The 15,245-nt window shown below is 44.5% G+C and overlaps 1 protein-coding gene across 1 annotated transcript in view; it reads left to right on the plus strand.

Annotated features, from left to right (window-relative positions):
• Nucleotides 1-1,217: 1,217 nt before the first annotated feature.
• SIN3A (SIN3 transcription regulator family member A) overlaps nt 1,218-15,245 on the plus strand; it is a 66,803-nt gene continuing 52,775 nt past the window's right edge. The window contains exon 1 of the mRNA XM_040642962.1: nt 1,218-1,434. The gene's annotated coding sequence lies outside the window, so the exon portion shown is untranslated. The remainder of the gene's footprint in view (nt 1,435-15,245) is intronic.

Below are 15,245 nucleotides of genomic sequence, written 5' to 3' on the forward strand. Positions count from 1 at the left end.
TGAGGTGTGGGGTGAAGGTTCATTTATACTGTGGCCTGTTTGGTCTCCTTACTCAGTTCGAGTTCGAGTATGCCTCCAGATCTACCCTGGAGATCGCAAACGCCTCAGACCTCACGCTCCGCCTTCCGGAGGCTTGCCAGGGCGGTGGCTGTTAGGGCCCTGCCTTCATTTTGGTTATCTCCGCCCTCTTAGGACTGCACACTCAAGTTTAGGGATTGTCGGTGTTAGAAGTGTGCAGCCACCCCTAGCTGCCGGCTGGCAACTACTGGGGTTATTTTTCGGCTTTGGTCTCCAGCTCTTAATTCTGTACGTACTGAAAGAAGCTGTACGGATCCGATTGCTCCGGATATTTGTGTTTACAAGGAGGCAGCGTGCGGAAATATAAATTGTAGAGAGAACTGGATAGGATGAGGTTCTCTTTCTTTCTTTCTTTTTCTTGTAAGGAGTCCTCCGCGGTGGTAGTGCTGCTGCCTCTCCCTTTCAAATCCCTGGGCTTCGGATCTCAGCTGCTGAGCTCTGCGCCCCCTCCTGTTTCGGGCCCTGGAACTCTCTGCACTTCAGTCTCTAGTGTAAACATTCCACAAAAGGACTGCTAAGGTTCGGCCTCCTCGCGCGGGGCGGAGTCAGCTCCTTTCTGGACGGGCGTCCTGGCCAATGGAGGCTGCTACCGGCGCCGAGATATCCAATCGGGTGGTTGGGGGCGGGGCCTGTCTCACACGGACATTTTACCCCACATCGGTTACTTACCTTCCTGGGGCAGCGAGAGAGCCAGGGGATAGCCTTCCAATGCGACGACCGGCGAGGGCGGGAGCCGACTTGTTGGGCCTGTGGCTGAGACCGCACGGGGCGGGATATGTGGAGTCCTCCAATGAGACATGAAGAGCTCCCCTGCTTCCTCCAATAGTGTTGAGGCGTGGGGGTGGGATTCAGCAATTCGTCTCCAATAGGCGGGGTTGAGTTAGGGAAGCTCCCCGCCAATAGGGGCGTGGAGAAGGTGAGCGGCTCCCCCTCCCCTCCCAGTCGAGGGGGAAGGGGCGGGCAGCCGGCAGGCAGGGCGCAGCGATTGGTTAAACCTTTGACGGGCGGATAATGCGGCCTGTGGTGGAGCGAAGTTGAGTCTTCCCTCTGCGGGGCGGGCCGGGGGAGTGGGCGGGATTTCCCGGGTAACAGAGAAGCGGCCGCGGCGGTAGAGGCGGCGGAGACGGTTTCTCCATCTTTCCCCCCCTCCCCTTCCCCCCTCGGAGTTTCCCTCCCTCCCTCCCTCCCTCCTTCCCAGTCTGGGCACCGGGGCCTGTGACCGTTTCGTTAGCGGAGAGGAGGCTGCCAGTCCGCTTCGGCGGGCCTGTGCCTGCGCCGTTCTCGGGGCCTCCCTCCTGAGCCCGAGGCTCACGCCGAGAGGGACACGCAGTGAGGAGCGGCCGAAGCAGCTTTGCGGTGAGAGCACGCCGGGCCAGGGTCGGGGCGGGGAGCCTGCTGGCGGGTTACGCTGGACTCGAGGGTGTGTATTTTTAGGGGGGGGCTGACCTCCTTGGCTTCCCGTAGAGCAGGCGGGCGGGAGGTGTGTGGATGTGTGAGGGGGGTGGGGGGCGGAGCGGGGTAGCTCTTAGTGCGGGAGGGGGAGGAGAGCGTAGTCCCGGTGCGCGCGGAGGGGGCGGGCTCTCGCGCCGCCGCTCAGGGGCGGGGCCGGCGCGCGCGTGCGATTGTGGAGAAAGGGGCGGGGCCGGCCCTGGCTAAGTGCTGTTTGCGGTCGACCACCTCTCCAGTCCTCCCGAGGTGGGCGGGGCATCGGCTGGGCAGCCGCGCACTGGCATGCTGGGGTTGGGGGACGAGGAAGGGGTCTCCCGCGTGTGGCTTCGGGGCGCGGCAGGGAGGGGGCGTGAAGTCTGCTTTCCTCCGCCTTCTCGGGATCCGGTTGGCCGGAGGGGCCGTACGGAGCGGCGATGCCACTCCCCCAGGCCGCCCTCCCCCTCCCCCCGGTTTCCGCCTCCTTGGCAAGTGAGGCGGGGTTCGGGAAAGCCCGCTGTCCGGTCTGGCTTGGAGTCGCGGCGCCCAGATCTGCCCCGCCCTACGTCTCCGTGGGGTGGGAGGGGCTCCCGCCGACTCTGAGCTGCGGAGGTGTCAGGACTTACTCTTGTGGCTCGGCCATGCCTTTTGCCTGGGGCAGGAGGGCTGGGTGCCAGAGCTGCTGTCTCTGCTTAGCTCCACGCCGCGTAGATGGCACCGTTCAGCTTTGGAGAGTGGGAGCATGAACACCGCCACTCCCCCCCGAAATGTAATTATTGGGAGAGGTGCTCAAGGTCCTTTGGTTGGAGTCTGCGGTGGAGTGGCTGCTCGTGCTGTGACCATGCTTCCGCAGCGGTGATTGTGGGGGGAGGGGCGGAGAGTCATCAGAGACTAGAAATGTGGCCGGGGACAACCTTTCTTGGAGTTCCCTTGCTGTTCGGTTACTGTGGCTGTACGGGGCGGGGTTTCCTTTGAGCCAATAGGGTGGTGGGTAGTTAGGCTTGGCCACTGTTAGGTGCTTTAGGACTTCAAACCCTGTTAGCCAGAAAAAGTCTTTAACTAGGCTGAGATTTAGAAAAGGAAGGGTTGGATTTACATTTTACTATTTAAAACGAAATGTTTATAAAAGATGGTGATTTAAAAAAAACCTCAGACTGAATAAAATACTCTGATTTCTTCGGCTCTTGCATTTTCGAATGCTTTCATTGTACATACAGGTGGTTCTGCTATGTAAGCTTAATTTCACAAAGAAATAAGTTGCAATTTAGGTAACTATAGGTGTTCTTGAAAAATCTTCTCTTCTGGTTTTATGTAATTCTGTTAGAACATCTAGACCATTTCTATTTATATTCTGTAAAACATAGTGTTCTTGGCCTGTTTTGTTACAGAGAGGGTGAAGTCGAGGACTAATGTAGTTTTGTGTATGTGACTTTCGTAGCATTGCCCTCCGACGTGTATTGGGGAGTTGCCTTAGGACATTTCATGTTTAATGAACGATTTTATTTTTTTAAGTTTTTTTTTTTAAGATTTTATTTATTTATTCGACAGAGATAGAGACAGCCAGCGAGAGAGGGAACGCAAGCAGGGGGAGTGGGAGAGGAAGAAGCAGGCTCATAGCGGAAGAGCCTGATGTGGAGCTCGATCCCGGATCGCCGGGATCACGCCCTGAATTAGGACATTTCATGTTTAATGAACGATTTTATTTTTTTAAGTTTTTTTTTTTAAGATTTTATTTATTTATTCGACAGAGATAGAGACAGCCAGCGAGAGAGGGAACGCAAGCAGGGGGAGTGGGAGAGGAAGAAGCAGGCTCATAGCGGAAGAGCCTGATGTGGAGCTCGATCCCGGATCGCCGGGATCACGCCCTGAAGCGAAGGCATCATAGCGGAAGAGCCTGATGTGGAGCTCGATCCCGGATCGCCGGGATCACGCCCTGAAGCGAAGGCAGCCGCTTAACCGCTGTGCCACCCAGGCGCCCCCTAAGGTTTTTTTTTTTTTTTTTTTTAATTTTAAGTGATCCCTACACTGAGCATGGGGCTCGAACTCAACGATGTCAAGAATCGCATGGTCTTCTGGCTGAGCCAGCCAGGCACCCCAACTATTTTAAATGAAGTTTTTGCTCTGACTTGATACATTCTCTTTTCTTAAGAGAAATTACATGGTTTTGGTATTTTTCATGAGAAAATAAACATGGAAGGAATATATTTGTAGACTAATACCTGAGCAAGCCCTCTGGCTGATACCTGAACTGAACTTAAATTCTGGATTTGTGCTTTGTTCAGTTGGGACTGAGAGCTTGATGCCCTGCCCTATATTCACATGAAGAGAGTAAGTCCCACCTTGGTTAAGGAAGTAGCAGTGGCAGAGGTAGTTTTTTCGTTTGAGTGATGGTGACTGTATTAGAATTGGTGTGGAGGCAGAAAGCCTGGATATCTTTTCTGATGTTAAAAACTGCCAAAGATAGTGAAGATAGTGGAGAGTCTACCACTGAGGAAGGTTTGGTCAACACATAGTTGTTCCTACCATTGGCAGTGCTGTCTGCTGGGAAACACAGAAGATGTAAATCATGCCCTTAATATGTTGTCGCTTGGGGCACCAGGGTCAGAAGTCCCACGTATGCTTTAAGGATTCAGGTAAGAACCTGGATATACTATATTCGGAAAGTTTTCATAAATGCTTCTTACCTCTCCAAATATCAGTATGATATTTCCTTATAGTTTTGTCAGAGTTAAGACCCTAGATAGATTGGCATTTTGTACTTAAGGTTTTACCCTAAGAGTGCGATTGTTTTTTTCATATTCTAAGGAAAGAGGTATGTAGTAATTTGATAAGATTCTTGGCAAAGCATAGTCCTGTTTACATCTTAAGTACAGACAAGATAACTAGAGATCTTTTCAAGACAGATGTTGATGGGTTTGAATTTTAGTCGGAATTAAAAGATTATGTCCAGGGGCGCCTGGGTGGCTCAGTCATTAAGCGTCTGCCTTGGGCGTGATCCCGGCGTTATGGGATCGAACCCCACATCAGGCTCCTCCACTGTGAGCCTGCTCCTTCCTCTCCCACTCCCCCTGCTTGTGTTCCCTCTCTCTCTGGCTGTCTCTCTGTCAAATAAATAAATAAAATCTTAAAAAAAAAAGATTATGTCCATGTCATTCAGTAATCTAGTGAAGTGCTTTAAAAGGCTTTCTTGGGATGCCTGTGTGGCTCAGTTGGTTCCGCTCCGGTCCTGTCCCGCATTGGGCTCCTTGCTTGACAGGGAGCCTGGTTCTTCCTCTCCGCCTGCTGCTTGCTCTCTCTTGCTCTTGCTCGCTCTGACAAATAAAAAAATAAAATCTTAAGAAAAAAAAAAGGCATTCTCCTTCTTCTGAGTAATGCTTGTAAGAGTTGTTAAGTTTTATTTTCTGTAGATTCTCCTAAAAATGATAATTAACATGCTTTTTATTTAAAAAATATTTATTTGAGAGAGCATGTGCATGCAAGGTGGGGGGGGGAGGCGCACTGGGAGAGAAAGAAAGAATCCGCAAGCAGACTCCCTGCTGAGTACAGACCCCCCCCCCCCCAACCAATACGGGGACTCCATCGCGGGACCTTGAGATCATGACCTGAGCTGAAATCAAGAGCCAGCTGCTTAACAAACTGAGCCACCCAGGTGCCCCATTAACATGCATTTTAAAACTATACCCTCTGTCCGCTTGAAAAATAAGAACTTTCATTTTTTTCCTAAAGATTTATTTAAAAAAATTTTTTTTAATAAAAATTTATTTATTTATCCTAGAAAGAGAGAGAGAGTGTGTGCACAGACAAGCTGGAGGGGCAGAGGGAGAGAGAATCTCAAGCAGACTCCGTGGCAGCTCAGGTTGAAATGATGACCTGAGCCGAAACCGAGTGGGGAGGCTTAACCCATACACCCCAATAAGAACTTTCATTTATTGAGCCCTTATTATGTCCCAGGCACTGAGTTAGGCACTGTACATTTATTAACCCGGTCTAGTGGGTATTATGAAGTCCCTGTTTTAAAGATAAGGGGACAGTGACAGGTTAGAACTGTGGCAGGTGGCCATGTTCTGGTTCCAGAGCCCCTGCTCTTAACTCTATACTTCATTTGTGTCTGGTCTAAGGATAGTTAACAGAGAAGGAGCAGTGTGCTTTTAAAATCAATTGAGGTAAAACATATACAACAAAATTTACCTATTTAACTATTTGTAAGTGTAGAATTCAGTGGCACTAAGTAAACTCTGTTGTGCAACCATTACAACTATCCATCTCCAGAAATTTTTCATCTTCCCAGACTGAAACTCTGTGCCCGTTAAACAACAGCTCCTTTATCTATCTATTTATTTTTAAAGAATTTTTTATTTTAGAGCACAAGTGTGTGCACGAGGTGGAGGAGCAGCGGGGGGGGGGGGCGGGCAGAGGGAGAGCTAGGGAAAGGAATAGAGAGAAGCGGACTCCCCGCTGAGTGACCCTGAGATCATGACCTGAGCTGAAATCAGGAGTTGGTCGCTTAATCGACTAAACCACGCAGGTGCCCCGACAGCAGCCCCTTTAAATCTCTCCCCAGCCCCAGCAACAACCATTCTACTTAATGTCGTTGTGAGTTTGACTTCTGTAGGTATCTTACGTAAGCGGAATCATACAGTATTTGTCCTTTTGTGTCTGGCTTATTTCACTTAGCATGCTGTCCTCAGGGTTCAGCCATGTTGTAGCACTTGTCAGAATTACCTTCCTTTTTAATGGTGAATAATATTCCATTATGTGTATATATCACCTTTTGTTGATTCATATATCAGTGGCCATTTGGGTTGTTGCCATCTCTTGGCTATTGTGAATAATGCCGGAAGCCCTTGGATATATAAATATCTCTTCAAAGACCTGCTTTGAATTCTTTGGGTATATACCCAGAGGCGGAATTGCTGGAGCAAATGGTAATTCTGTGTTTAATTTTTTGAGGATCCAGCAGCGTGCTTTTGAAAGCAGCTTTGAGGGAAAAGATTGGGACTCAGATTCTAAAGGGGAATTGAGTCAATACCCATTTCTTGACCACCTTCTTAAATAGCCCTGGGTTGATACAGGAAGAGTTTTTGTCTCAGAAAAGCTTACATTCTTAGAAAGAAAGGCAAATATATACATGATGATTTTACTACACATCAGTGTAGATTGAGTGCCATAAGAGTCAACTACAGAGGGCTGAAAGGAATTCAGAGGAGGGAGAGCGTACCTTAGGGGTGGAGGAAGAGAAGACACTGAATGAGCAGCAGGAGGGTGAAGCCTGAAATCATAGATCCACTTGAAGCAAGTTGTTAAATGAATGACCTTAGACATCTCAAAGTAGCCCCAGAGAGTGCTTTGGGGTGTTAGAAGAAGTGGCATTATATTGAAATTTGCCCATGAATTGTAGTCTCTTCCAGAGTTTGTGAATCCTGTGCTCTTCAGTTTGCAGACCTGATTGCTTCTACTGCTTTGCTTTGGAAGGTGTTTAAGAATCAGTGAAGAAATTATGGACTTGGCACATATGTTACTGCTACCTTGTCAAGCTCAGGATACATTAATATGGCCAACTATTGTTTCCTAATACTTCCTTTCCTTCACATGTCTTCCTATTTCTACTTCAGTAAGTGAGTAGTAGAAGTAATATCTTGGGATTTTTATCTTTTTCTGGTTACAGCTTAAGTAAATAATTCTGGATACTTTTTTGTTTAGGTTAAGGTTATCCAGCAGCATACCCAGCAGGCTAGTCTGTATACCACCATTACTGCATTATATTTTTTACAGATATTTCAGAGAATTTTGGTTTTGTGCCACTTTGTGTGTGTGTGCGTGTGTGCCACTTTTTCTTTTTTTTAAAGTAGGCTCCCTCCAACGTGGGGCCTGAACTCACGACCTGGAGATCAAGACTGAGCTGGATCAAGAGTCAGATGGTTAACCGACTGAGCCACCCAGGTGCCCCCTGCAACTTTTGTTGTTGTTGTTGTTGTTGTTGTTAAGGTTTTATTTATTTGAGGGGCGCCTGGGTGGCTCAGTCGGTTAAGCATCTGCCTTTGGCTCAGTTCGTGGCCCTGGGATCACGGGGTCTTGGGATCAAGCCCCAGATCAGGCTCCCTGCTTAGGGAGCCTGCTTCTCCCCCTCCGTCTGCCTGCTGCTCCCCCTGCTTGTACTCTCTCTGTTTCTCTTCTGTGTTAAATAAATAAATAACCCCCCCAAAAAAAGATTTTATTTATTTTGGGGGGTGGGGTTGGCAAAGGGAGAGGGACAAGCAGACTGCTCAGTGCAGAGCCAAATGTGGGGCTTGATCCCATGACCCTGAGATCATGACCTGAGCCAAAATGAAGAGTCAGATGTGTAACCAACTGAGCCATTCAGGCGTCCCCAAATATAAATTCGAATTGTCTTTAGGCAATAATGTCTTAATTGCCTTTTAACAACATATTAAAAATACTGAAAAACCTTCACTTCTGTAATTATGTAACTTTCCTTTTGGGTTACTTTCTTCAAAAGACATGCCTAGTAAGATTTGTTGTCATATATAAGCAAATATATAGAGGTTTTTATCCCTATACATTTGTGGGGCAACTGGTTTTCCTCAGCAAGAGCTGCACCAATGACTTAGTCCATCCAGACTGAGACTTGACTTTCGTTGTAGCCTCAGTGCCTAGGATAAATTTGCACGTAATAGGTGATAGAAAGTGTATAAACTGAACTCAAATTGCATTTTGAAGTTTGCTGACTAGAGGCTATATGTTTAGTTGCAATTGGCTTCGAAGTTAGGCATTGATTAACAGCAGTTTCGGAGGCATACCTCTCTTTTTTGCCCTTCCGTTCTTTTGCTTTTGGCCATCCTTCTGCCTTGTGTGTCTGCGTGTTATTTGTACTTAGAGCTGGGAGCACTTCCTCGGTCCTGCTGTTAAGATATCCTTGCTGTTTTGTGGACTGTTGAAGGATATACAGGTCTATAATCCCTAATCTGTAGCTCTGAAGCACAAGAATTTTTATTTGTTTGTTTTTTGGTAAATTTGGTTCCACAACTAATTAAGGGCCACCAGCCTGGTCTAGACCGTCTCACTTGGTACAGAAATGTGAATGTGCTTAATTAAGGAGCGTTACCTTGTGTACTCTCTCACCTTTCTAAAATCCAAACAATGCTGATAACTCCCAAATTTCTCTAACTGGGGGCCTCTCCGCTGTACTATAGACAAACATAACCAGTGTCCCACTTCATATTTCCTCTTGGATATTTAATAGGCATTTTGACTTTTTTTCTGTCTTTTTTATATTTGATCTTCAACAAATCCTATTTGCTCTATATTCAAAATATTACCCAGAATTTGATCACTTAAAACTACCACCACCCCCACCCTTACTCCCAACTATAGCAGTGAATGCAAGTACACCTCTAGCTTGGGTTATTTCAGTTACCTTAACTGTTCCCTCTGCTTCGTTATTCAGCCCCTCTTTAGGCTGTTGTTGGCACAGCAGTCCAAGTGTGTCTTTTAGAACCTAACTCAGACCATGTCACTTTTCTCCTTAAAACCCACCAGTGGCTTCCCATTTCAGTCTGATTATTAAGCTTGAGTCCTTATGAGGACCTCTGAGAACAAACACGATATACTTCTTACCTACTACCCCCAACCCCATTACCTCTCTTACTTCATTTTCTACCAGTCTGTCTTTCCTCCATTCTGTTCCAGTTTTACAGCCTTTTTGCTGTTCTTGGAAAATATTAAGCACATACATGCATCAGGGTCTTTGCATTTCCTGTTCCCTCTGCCTATAATGCTTCTTCACTGATTTCCACATGGTTAGCTCTCTACTTCTTTTACTCAAAAGTTACCTTATCGATGAGGTATTCTTTGGTCAGTCGTATCTGACCAAATTTCAAAAACCCTTCTCTTCTTTTTCTTCTTAGCGCTTGTCACTGTCTAGTGTTCTGAACACTTCGTGTACTGTCTTTTTCTCCTGCTAAAATGTAAACTTCATGGAGGAGGAGATTTTTGTTTGGTTTACTGCTATATCCCCAGCTCCTAGAAGAATGCCTGGCACATAGTATGTACTCAATAAACATTAGAGGTTGCATGCATGAATGAGTGAATGATTTGAATTCTACCATACACAAGATTGTATGCTTATGCACAGTGAGGATACAAAGTGGGTTAAGGGTGTAACTGCCCAGGCCTTTGTGGGGCCAGACATATAGCTAATAGGAGAAAGATCCAGACATACAGCTAATAGGAGAAAGATAGGATGAGGTTAAGTGACACATTTACCTAGCCCATTAACTGTCTCAAGTCCTATTCTTTTTTGAGAGAGAGCAAGATAGTGCGAGGCTGGGAGGGGCATAGGGAGAGGGCAAGAGAGAGAATTGTAAGCAGGCTCCACACTCAGCACGAGCGCAAAGGGGAACTTGATCTCACGACCCTGCGATCCGTGACCTGAGCCAAAATTAAGAGTTGGATGCTTAACTGACTGAGTCCTATTTATAATGCTTTCTTGATAGCTATAACTAGCTTTTCTTCTGTTATTTATGTTCAGTCTGTTGTTTTATACCATTCTCAGTTCATTTATAGAAACCTTGTCATGGGTCGCCTGGGTGGCTCAGTTGGTTGGGTGTCTGCCTTCAGCTCAGGTCATGATCCCCAGACCCTGCGTCAGGCTCCCTGCTCAGCGGGGAGTCTGCTTCTCCCTCTGCCTCTCCCACTCCTGCCTGCTTGTCCTCTTTCTTTCTCTCTCTCTCTCTCTCTCAAATAAGTAAATAAAATCTTAAGAAAGAAAGAAAGAAAGAAACCTTGTCACATAAACTAAATGTTCATATTCTATAGAACAAGACTATAGGATGATTTCCTTCTTTCATATTCTTATACTATTAATACTTAATTTTTTTAACTTTTCATTTTGAAGTAATTTTAGACTTGCAAAAATAATACAAAGAATTGTCATATAACCTTCACCCAGATTTCCCAAATGTGTCTAGTACAGTGATCTAGATCAAAAAGTTAACATTGATAAAATTTTTAATACTTTTAAATTGAACTAAAGTTTCCTGTTCATTTTCTGCCTACAGAATCAGTATTGTTAGGACCCAATTTTAGTTTTTGAGTTTCTTTTTGAGCAGTACTAACTACCTGTAAAGATTTATATTTCATGACTTATTCTTTGTTGTAGGTCTTTAAAAGAACAAAGAGAGGGGCATCTGGGTGGCTCAGCACGGAGCCTGCTTAAGATTCTCTCATCCTCCCTCTCTGCCTCCCCCCACCCCCACACTCTCTTTCTCTCAAAAAGAAAAGGAACAAAGAGAATTTACTTATTTTCTTTTTAATGGGATAAACGCATTTTAACTATTACCATTTATACATCTGAACTACATTTTGGGATCTTAATGATGTTAGTTTTCCTATAGCTTGAAACATTTTGGTGTTTCATCATCCTAGGAATTATTTCATCATTGCTCATCAGTTATTCCCTATTATGCTACAAAAGACTAAAATAATAAGAAAAGGGAAGAATGATGGCATTGCCTAGAAGGATAATGCAGTGGTAAAATAAATCATCACTATTACACTTTAGTTTTCTTACTGCTTTGCCTGAAGCATTACAGCATCTTCCTAGACAGCGTACAAGAAGTTGGGGGATACCATCTTAAAAATCTGTAAGACATTAGCATTTGGGGAGTCTGGGTGAAAGGTGTATGACCATTTTTATACTATTTTTACAACTTTTTTAAGCTTTCAGGAAACATAGTTGGTAATTCTTAATTTTTTTGTCTCCTATAATGGCAAAGAGAAGAAAACTAACAGAGGAAGACCCCTCACAGCTACCAGAGGAGCTAGTGGACAAAAGAGGTCCAGCAGACAGCAGCAGGCTAGACTGGGGTGATGATGGTAGAACTGACCATGAGCCAGTTCACAGATCGTGTAGTCTTTGGATGACAATATGATGAATTTTCTCGGAATGAAGAACTTAATGCATGCACCATGTGTTTTTGAGGGGCGGGTAAGAAATAGTGATATCCTCATCCAGGTAGTTGTTAGCAGGACGGACTTCAGAATGAAGTGTTTCAACATGAATCAAAACCATTTCAATTTGCTAAAAGGGTATACGATTGTATTCTTTCATCTTCTACGATATTTATGCACCAAAACTGACTTGTGAGTGGACACATGCTAAAGGCAGTGTACAGAGGGGATTGGAAGGAAACAGGGTATAGAAATGAAAAAAAAAAAAACGTTGGATCGATCATTTTAATTGGTGTTTATTACCCTAAAACTGAGAATGCCAGTAGTTATGGAGGGAAGAAGATGCTTCTCCTTGCCAATAAAATTAAGTATTAAATTTTCAAGGTACTGTGTGTGGTGATTCAAAAAAGAAAAAAACTCCCAAAGTGGTGATAAGCTAGAACTTTACTAGAGATGTATCTGAAATCGAAATTTACAGAATGGCTATGTTCCAACTCCACGTGTGATAGTTGGTGACTATTCAGTTGCATTTTAAAGGATATTGCCTATTTTGGGTATTTATATCTTCAAAACCAGGAAAATATGAAATAAAAATAAGGATTTGCTATTTAAATTCTTTTTTGGAAATTTATTTTATTTTAGAGAGGGGGAGGGGCCAACAGAGAGGGAGAAGGAGAATCTCATGCAGGCTCCCTGCTGAGTGTGGAGCCCAACCTGGGTCTCAGTCCCACAACCCTGAGATCATGATGCCAGCTGAAATCAAGAGTTAGCCACTTAACCAAATGAGCTACCCAGGAGCCCTTTTTCTTTTTTTTAAGATTTATTTATTTATTTAATTTAGAGAGAGAGAGAGTGTGTGCACAGGCACTTGCGTTGGGGGGGGGGGCAGGGGCCGGAGATACCCAAGCTGATTCCACGGGGCTTGGAGCCCAATGGGAGGCTTGATCCCACGACCCGGTGATCATGACCTGAGGGGAAATCCGGAGTCCAACGCCCAGTCAACTGAGCCACCTGGGTGCCCCTAGGTGCCCCTGCTATTTAAATTCTTCTTACTAAAGTTTCTAATCAAGTTTTTCACCCAAATGGTAAATGGTAGGTTTTTCTGATACACCAAGGGTTCAAGGTAAATCACGTGTCATAAAGAAAGCAGTGATATATTTTGAACAACCAAGATGACTGTTCTGAGCTACCTTGGTAAAAATTGTTATCATACTACAGTATGATATAATCCCACCAAAGCTCACAAAAGGTATGTACCAAATGGGGGTAGCATTGAATTAGGTCCAGGTTTCTCAACCTGGCACTGTTATATTTTGGCCAAGTAATTCTTTGTTGTGGAGGGTTATCCTGTGCATTTTAGGATGTTTGGGAATTCATGAGATGCCAGTCTCACTACTGTCCCCTAACTGTGACAACCAAAAAATGGCTTCTGACATTGACAAATGTGCTGGGGGGGGGGGAGGGGGTGTGCGGGGAAACTCTCCTGGTTGAGGCCCACCTCATTAGAAGAATGTAAAACTGATTCAGGGAAGCTTGGGTACTAGATCTTGTGTTTTAAGAAGAATGGGTTGTTAACTTTGTTGACCTATTATTCTGTGTAAAATGAAAAATCTAAATAGATTGCCCTTTTCATTTATTCTGGGATTCCTTTTCTAGCAGATTTATTTTTTTTTTTAAGATTTTATTTATTTATTCGACAGATAGAGACAGCCAGTGAGAGAGGGAACACAAGCAGGGGGAGTGGGAGAGGAAGAAGCAGGCTCATAGCGGAAGAGCCTGATGTGGGGCTCGATCCCGTAACGCCGGGATCACGCCCTGAGCCGAAGGCAGACGCTTAACCGCTGTGCCACCCAGGCGCCCCTCCTTTTCTAGCAGATTTAAATCCAGAAGTGGATTTTTTTTTTTAAGATTTATTTTTATTTATCTGAGAGAGAGAGAGAGAGAGTGTGTGTGTGTGTGTGTGTGTGTGTGAGAGAGAGAGAGCACATAGGGGGAGGGGCAGAGGGAGAAGGAGAGAGATTCTTAAGCAGACTCTGGGCTGAGCACAGAGCCTGATACTGGGCTTGATCTCACAACCCTGAGATCAGGACCTGAGCCGAAACCAAGAATTGGATGCTTAATTGACTTCACCACCCAGGTGCCCCTCCAAAAGTGGATTTTTGGACAGGTTTTGAGGTTGACTATGGTGGGCAATTGCACTGTATTGAAGTACATAATTAAATTTCACTATATGCTTTGATAAAAATTTATTTGCTTTTGAAGAGGATCTTTCCATTTTCCACAGTATTTATTGATGTAAACTGACCAGGACACATTTTAATATGATTTTACGTGATGCTGACCACCAATAAGAGAATAATTTCGGAGGATTTTTTTTATTACATAAATAAGGGAACTTAAAAATGTCTCTAATTCAGGATAACAGTACAAGATTAAGAGGCACTATGGGGGCGCCTGGGTGGCACAGCGGTTAAAGTGTCTGCCTTCGGCTCAGGGCGTGATCCCGGCGTTATGGGATTGAGCCCCACATCAGGCTCCTCTGCTATGAGCCTGTTTCTTCCTCTCTCACTCCCCCTGCTTGTGTTCCCTCTCTCGCTGGCTGTCTCTATCTCTGTCAAATAAATAAATAAAATCCTTAAAAAAAAAAAAAAGAGGCACTATGAAGGGTCAACCATAAAATAAATGCATTTCAAAAAGAAAATTGAATACTTAAAAGCCTCCAGGATAGGACAGTTTAGTTTGTTCCATATACTCTCTTACTTTGAGCTTATCTTGACTAAATTAATTCTGTTGTCTCTATTTAGCCAATTTATGAAATTTGTTATTTATTATTTATTTTTATAAATAAATAAAGCAGGGGTTGATCTCACATCCCTGAGATCAGGACCTGAGCTGAAATCAAGAGTTGGATGCTTAACCGACTAAGCCACCCAGGTGCCCCTAATGTGTAATATTTAATCCAAGTGAAAAGATAAGATTCTTTAAGGTTGGATTTTCCATTTGGATTTTAATAAGAATGGAGAACTGCCTGGATTTCTACAAGGCCAACTTTTTACTGTAATGAAAGACATTTTAGGTTGTAGAACTAGAAAATTGGTTTTTATATTTATCGTTCTGAAAGGGTTAGCTTTTACTTCTGCTCTTCTAAAATTTGTCTGAAATGTGACACAGTGGCTTGTCAGTTGTTCCACGCTATTCCAGAAGACTGCCCTGCGATATCAGAATTATCCTGCTCTGCTTGCTTTATTTGGGAATTTTGATTTCTTTGCATGATCATTTGGAGATATTCCCTCTTTTTATTATAACACTTGGACAGATGACTTTTTAGTGTTCTGCTGCCATTGTTTGTTCACATTAGTCCTTCTTCAGTAGTTTCTATCCCTCAGAGTGCTTTTTTTTCCTTGTTTAAATTCTGTCTTCATAGACTAGAGTTCTGATAACAGTGTAAGCTCCAAATCTGAAACAGTTGGAAACCATAGTGGCAAATGAAAATCATATCAGCTGAAGCAGGACTTGAAAGTAGCTTTGCGTCTGACTCTTGTGGCTCCGTTATTTGGCATTCGAATACTTTATAGTCTGGAATTTCATTGTACTTCTCTGCAAGGAGGATACTATTGTCTGTCCAGTATTTCTACTCCAGATTGGTCATGCATTCCAAGGAGCAAGAGTCTAGCTCCTTGCCATGTGACCTTGAACGAGTCACTTAATTTCTGTGGAGTATCACTTTCCCTCTAAATAGCATTCTGGGTGTGCCCATCTGACAGGACTCTTGGGAGGAGCGCATTGACTTACAG

The sequence above is a fragment of the Ursus maritimus genome, unplaced genomic scaffold (genome assembly GCF_017311325.1).
Source record: "Ursus maritimus isolate PB19 unplaced genomic scaffold, ASM1731132v1 scaffold_27, whole genome shotgun sequence".
Taxonomy (NCBI): domain Eukaryota; kingdom Metazoa; phylum Chordata; class Mammalia; order Carnivora; family Ursidae; genus Ursus; species Ursus maritimus.